Source organism: Pinus tabuliformis, chromosome 2_2 (assembly GCF_031772625.1).
Source record: "Pinus tabuliformis cultivar Carrire ecotype Pingquan chromosome 2_2, CPIR1, whole genome shotgun sequence".
In the NCBI taxonomy this organism is placed as follows: Eukaryota; Viridiplantae; Streptophyta; class Pinopsida; order Pinales; family Pinaceae; genus Pinus; species Pinus tabuliformis.
The window spans coordinates 259,052,834-259,060,003 of NC_142300.1; positions in this window are offsets into that span (position 1 = coordinate 259,052,834).

The following is a 7,170-nucleotide window of genomic DNA, read 5'->3' on the forward strand; positions in this document are numbered from 1 at the left end:
TGGAAATGGTATACACACTCCAGAAATAACAATGCTATTTACTTGGCGGGCACTTCAAGATGTATATCGATCATTTCGCGTTGAAATACCTAGTGAACAAGCATGTGTTGGGGGGGGCATATGCAGATGGTTGTTATTGTTTCAAGAGTATGACTTTGAGGTCATCATAAAGCCGAGATACCTAAATGTACGACCGGATCACTTATGACAAATTGAGACAAGCAAGGAGCCAACAAATTTGGAAGAAGGACTACCTGATGCATAGTTCTTTGCGGTGCACGTCGCGGACAACCACTTCGAAGATATAATCCATTTTTTAACCACAGGGACTGCGCCGAAGGAATATTTAGTCCAACAGAAGAAGGAATTGGTGGTGCATGCAGTGGACTTTTCTGTCATCGTGGTACAAAATGGGAAATGATGAGATATTGCGAAGATATGTACTTGAATTTGAACGAGGACAGATCCTCGCAGAAGCACATGGGGGGGCTACAGGAGGACATTATGCAGGATGCGTGACGACATAGAAGATTCTCCGCACAAGGCTATGGTGGCTGACCCTACATCAAGATTTGAAAGCACACTGTCGGGCCTGTGATATATGTCAAAGAATTGGGAAACCATCACGAAGGGATGAGATGCCACTCAATACATAGATGACGTTGCAGTCATTCAAAAAATGGGCAATTGACTTTGTGGGACCAATCAAACCTCAGGGGAAGACGGGTGCATGCTACATCATCACCATGATAGAATACTCGACTCAATGGGTGAAAGCACTACCGGTTTTCTACGATGGAAATAAATATACTGACTAGGAGTTAATTTATGTTTTCTTCAATGTATGTAGGAGTAAAAGTGTAAATGTGCAAACCTAGTAGTGTTTATTACGGTCGATCAAAATTTATGGAAGTACTTATCCCTTAGTAGGCAACTAAATGATGAAGACTTCTCATGTTTGAACATAGACAATTTTATTTATTTTATATAATGCTTTCAACAATACAAAAAATAATAATATTTTGTTCATATATTTAAAACATGACAAACAAAAGAATCTTATAAAAAACAAATCAATTCAACACATATATTACATTACTCGTTGAGGTAGTTACATCCAAAAAACCTCGCCTTACAAGTTTAGAATCTAAATGGTTGCCCCAACCAATTGGATTCAATTTTTTTTTTTTTTTCCTATTTGTTAAATTCTAGCTAATGTCATTATCAATACAAAACATCGGATTCTTCATTTATAGTAAGTATTGATATGAGTATACTATTATGGGTTTTTGATTCTCCTTCTCAACATGTTTTATAAACATCTTGTGCTATTTCATTCATTGTTAAATATATGTACAAAGTGTTTTATAACATTTCTTGTGTTCTTTTAATTTTCAAATGTGTTGTATCAATTTGTCAATCTTTTTTTGTATCACATCGAGTATTCAAATTTTATATTCCTTCATATATGGTTTAGGGTTGTTTTCACTATTTAATCAGTTTGATATTTTTAGGAACAAGCAACATTTTATCACAGTTTTTATTTCTATAAGAATCTTGGTTCTTTTTGAATTACAGTCTTATGGTGTTTGTGACTTCAATATATCTAGAATATTGCAGCAACTATAAATATTGTAATTGTTCGACAATTGGCATTGTCTAGGTGGCCAGTGGCCTAGTGAAGATATTTGCAAGTGTGTTGGCATTGATGTCAACAATCATGCTGGGAGATGTGTTGGGCAGTTCGCATTGTCTAACTGTTGGGTAGTTGACATTGTCTAACTATTGGTAGGAGTGTTGGCCTTCATGTCAACCAGACTACCATGGTTGCTGGAGTTCTTTGTAGAGAATCATCACAGTAGCAGGCTTATTGGAAAAGCCATAAAATGGTGACTATAGTGATGGTCCATATGGAATCCCATGGTAGCTATAGGCTTCATGGAGAGAATCATCATTGTAGAAGACTTAGTAGAGAAGCCATAATATGATGAATACGTTGATTGGGAGTTAAGGATGCCAGGCACAAGAAAGAAAGCCAAGGAGAAAAATAGTGGCAGAGAGTTTGTAGCCATTTTATAGGTAGCATATGGAATCAAAGCCTACATAAGACCCTCTCCTTTGGAAAGTGCTCTAGAAGAGCTTTCCAATCGTATGGAAGTCTAAAAATGGACTCCTGGATCAAAATTTATGGTCTGCTGAAGTTAGGGTCTTGAATTCCTAAGCAGGACGATAAATCGGTCCAGGGTATATTAGAGATCGAAATATCAGGACCTTAGAGTACGCCATATTAGAGGTTGGAGCATATCGGAACCTCGGAGCATAGCATATCAGGATATCAGAATATCAGAGGTCATTAGAATATCGGAGGTCTGGGATATCATAATATCGAAACTTCTTAACAGTGGTATTTTAAGAAGTTACAATATCTAGTAGGGTCGATAGATGAGGCACCGAGGAATGATGAGAAATATTAACAAAGGATTTGATGCAAAACCAAGGCTAATCGAGACTCCTTCTTTCTCTTCTAGCAGGACACATGGCAACATGTGATTGGCTCCAAGAAACTGTAGTGGCAACTGAAGTTAGCATGACGTCGCAGTAAAGTGGAAAAGTAGCAACCCACTTTAGCATTTTAAGTGGCCCAATAGGGAAAATTATAGTGACATGTGTCACCACTAAGAATACACCACTTGGAGAAGTGACGAGAGCATGACGTCATCTCGGAGGTCGGTATATTGAAGGTTGAGGAACTCGTAAATCCTATGCAAATGGCACTTGAAACAATTATGTTAAAGGGGGCTTCGATATCAACTAGCACATGGTCATGTTGAGATCCAAAGAACAAAGGGAATAGAGCGGGGCTAGCACCTAAGTGTTATGGAATATATCAGAGGATGGAGATCTCATAACTTCTATGTAAATGCATATTTGAAAACATTACGAGGCCTAGGAAGCTTTGATGTATTTGTTGGTGTTTGGTCAGGAAGTTAAAAGAACCAAGGGTGAAGAGCTATAACACAGGAAGATAGACCCCCGACAAAAATCTGAAGGCTTGGCACCTAAGTGCTATACTAGCGGTCACATGCAATAGTCATATGATGTGAAAAGAAATGAGGAGTAAGAAGAAGGAGATAAGACACAATCCAAAATTTGTAGAAGTTACGATACAAAGGGGCTTTGATATAATGATAAGCTGGCAGTCATAGACCCGATTATATGAGAAAGTAAATGCTCTGGGAGCTTAGTGACAAAGGGGGTAAGGATATCAGAACTGGGTGATATCGTAACATTCCTCTTGTATGATTTAATATATGTTGTGACTCTAATATAACAGCACAAAGGTGTATCACAGATGGATGAGTCAGAAATAAGGACCATGGTCGTGTAGAGGAGTTGGTCTCAGGAGTAATGGCGACTATCAAAGATCACTGGGTCAACAAAGCAAGGACCACAATTTACAGGAAAAAGTGTTGGGTCTGCCTTGAGGTGAGACAAACCATCTCTATGCTCTGATGCATGCCTCAGTGAGTTAAATCGATGAATGGGTCCGATGCTGAAGAACAAATGAAGATAAACAGATTTGGGTTATGGAGTAAGATGGATCTCTAGAAAGCATTGAGACATGGTAATGATGACAATGGTCGACAGAGAAGCCATGCCTGAGTAAAACTAAGCTCTGTGAAACCATGAATAAGCATGTAGAGCCTCAGTGATAGGAGATTTGTCCATAGAAAGGATAGTGCTTGGTTGAGGTGTGCAGGTGGACTGAGAATTAATTCTTAGTATGGAGAAAATGTTAGGTGGCCATTCTCATGTTTAATGTCGTGGAAAAGACCAAGTAATACACAACAACAGAATGAAAAATCCATGTTGAGGTACACTGGGGTAGTGTGAACATAGGATAGGAATGGAAACATCGATTATTGACCAAGAGAGGAAAAAAACAGAGAAGCCCAACTGAATAAAGTGCGGGGAATACAACATTGTAGCATGAACCATGTGGAGAGCTCGTTGTTGTGAGTGCACTATTGTGCATGAGGAGAAGTGAGCATGTTCTAGTGTGAAAGGCTCAGAGTTCCGAAGTAGAGGAAAGTGACCCTAAGAGAGTGGGATGCTGTGTGAGAAAGGCCGAAGGTGCCTGTGCAGTTTGAGAAGGCTAAGTGATCATGTTCTGAGTAAGAGGTCGTGAGAGCCTATGGATAGAAGGAGCCAAGTCCTATTCAAATTTTGTTGAGAGAAGAAGGCCAAGTTCTAAAGTATATGTTGTTTTTCAAGTGCAGAGAAAAATAGAGTGTTGTACTGGCTATGGAGCGGAACAAAAACTTGTTGCAAAGAAAGTAGAGAGAAACGAGTGTTGCATGCAAGGGGCTGGGATGAACAAAGCTGATATCAGGAAGAGTGGCTACCAATTACAAAGAACATTGGATTCCTTGTTGAGTGTGGGTTGGAACCTGCATACAGGGAGTTGATGCTTCCATCTCTAGTGGGTGCTTGAGAAGGCTTGGGGGTTGGTGCCTCCTGCAATTTGGTGCTTGCATAAATCGAAGGAGCTGCAAGTTGGTGCTTACAACAAATATATGATTTTTTTGCGTCACATGGTTCTTTTGGTAAGATGGATAGGCGGCTACAAAAAGAGGGAGTTGGTGCTTCCTACTAGTAGGTGCTAGTAAACAATCAAAAGGAGTTGGTGCTTCCTGTGAGTGGTGGCTCACAAAACAGATTAATGTAATAGAGTAGGTGCTCTAATTTTACGTCAATAACAAAAACAACATTTGGTGCTTTTTTTTAGAAAGGCTTTCCATGTAAAACCTTGTTTCTCATGTGTATGATTCTCATGGTGTGTGCTTGTATGTTGATTTCATATATCTGCCATACTATATGTTGTTGTTGATTATATGGATGGTTGCCATGCTTTAATAAGAAAAGTAAAATGGCATAAATAATTGAAAATTAGCCTTAATACTGATTCACCCCCTCTTAGTGTTAACATTGTTTCCAACAATTGGTATCAGAGGCAAGGTTCCTTCAGGAATAGCTTAATCACTAGAAGGTTGATCAAAGGGAAACAATGGCTAATCAATCTTGGCTTACATTTTAAGGAGTTCCATTCTTAAGTGAATCAAACTATATATTGTGGAAAGTTAGAATGGAAGCCTATTTAATTGCCTTAAATGTTGACGTATGGTGTTCTGTATTGAATAGAGAAAAGAGTGAGTAGAATGAAGAAGCCAAGAACGTCATCATGAAAGGGTTATCTAAGCTAGATGCTAATAAAGTAAGGAATTGTGAAACATCATGGTGTATGTTGGTTTTACTGCAATCTATGTATGGAGGAAATAGCCATGTTTATCAAGAAGAGACTAAGGAGTCCTGCTTCTCTAGCAATGAATAAGAACATGCAGTAGTTGCTTCTCTTCACACGTGTTGATGATGAAGAGGTCTTGGAAGGGAGTTCATGCTGCTCAAAAGGTAAGGTATTGTTGTGTGATACATGCAAAGATATAGGTCATTCAATGTCTATATGTTCTTGTGAATCACTTGAATATAGATATAAGTATGTGTCTGGTAGTTGTAATGAAGATATACCTACTTTAGTAGAAATAGAAAATGAGGGATCCTCTTACGGAGAAAAGAGTATATCCTGTGAAGAAAATAGGGGTATTACTGAAAGTGATAAAGATGGAATACCCCTTAGAACTGTGGAAGACACCATGGACATAGAGATGATTCTAGATCTATGTGGCGACTCAAGTAACACCTCTGACAGTGAAGAAAAGGATATAGATGAAAGGATATTTTTTAGAAAAAAGTTAATCTCTACTCTAGAGGAGATCAAGGACCTGGTAGAGGAAAATCTAAAGAGAGAGGATCATTTGAAACCTTATGATATTGAGAATGAAAAGTTGATCAAAACAATACTAAATCTTAATTCTCAACAAGAGGAGGCTAGCAGGCTGAGTGGCATGTTTACCATTCAGTTGAGTGAGAAGGAAGCTTATTGTGAGAGATTAGAAAATGAAGTAGTCTCATACATACATGACTTAGAAAATTAAAATAAAGAGTTGTCTCAATATAAGAAGCTTCAGGAGAGCAAGAAAGCCTTGGAAGATGCTTGGAAAGAAAATATCCCCTCTCATCAAGGGTGGTTTGGGTTTCAAGGAAAAACCAAGCTCCAATATTGGGAAGGCTGAAGGGTCAACTAATCAAGTAAAGGTAGTTGAAGGTTCCAAAAACAATAAAGAAAGAGAGGTTGTTGGACAACAGCAGTAGAAAGTAGCACAGTAGAAGAGAACTAGGTAGCTACAAGAAAGAGTGGAAGGCAGTAATGCAAGTTGTCATGGAAGGCACATGAAGAATCAACATAGGTCCTTTCCCCCTCAAGGACAGAGCCTTCAAAGAAAAGGTAACCTCTTTCATTAGAAGAATTTTTATGGGTATTGTTTTTATTGCAATAACTTTGGACATAAAGCAATATATTATAGAGGGCATGCAAGAAAATAATATGTTCTCGGAAGCAACAACCCAAGGATGATAAAAGAGGCTAGGAGAAGGCATGTTGGCTGCAATAGGAATTTTGATAAAAGAATTGTCAAGAAAAATAACTCCTATGCCCCATTCTTAAGCCATGTTGAAAGCTACAAACATGGAAACTTGGGGCACAAGAGAGCCAACTACATAAATGAGAAGAAATGGCATGCTCCCCAAGATATGCATGAGAATATAGCAACTCGGTATTTGAAGACAAAAAGGAAGAAAAGAGAAAATGAATACAATTTTGTCTTCAATGCTTAGAATCAAAAGAGAAAGTTGGAAAGAGGAGGATGAAATCAAAAGAATGAACCTCCTACTCCTATAGCAGACCCCCTGGTAAGGTAGAAAAGAAACAAGAGAATTTGGGTGAAGAAAGAGGAGTTGAAAGAGAGGGTTCCTCTATCCATGTGCAGCCAAGAGAAAGCTCAAACATGGGTAAAGAAGAAGCTGGAGAGTAATGCTTATATCAAGACTCAGCCATTAAAGGCCTGGAAGAATCAAAATGATGATCTACTAAGGGGGCGTAGATTCTCTGTTCTCTTCAATGAAGTAAGAGAATGTCCTTAAGGGAGGCCTAGTAAGTCAAATGCACTAATAAAAAAGAATGAAGAGAAAGGTGCATCTGATTGATGAAGATAT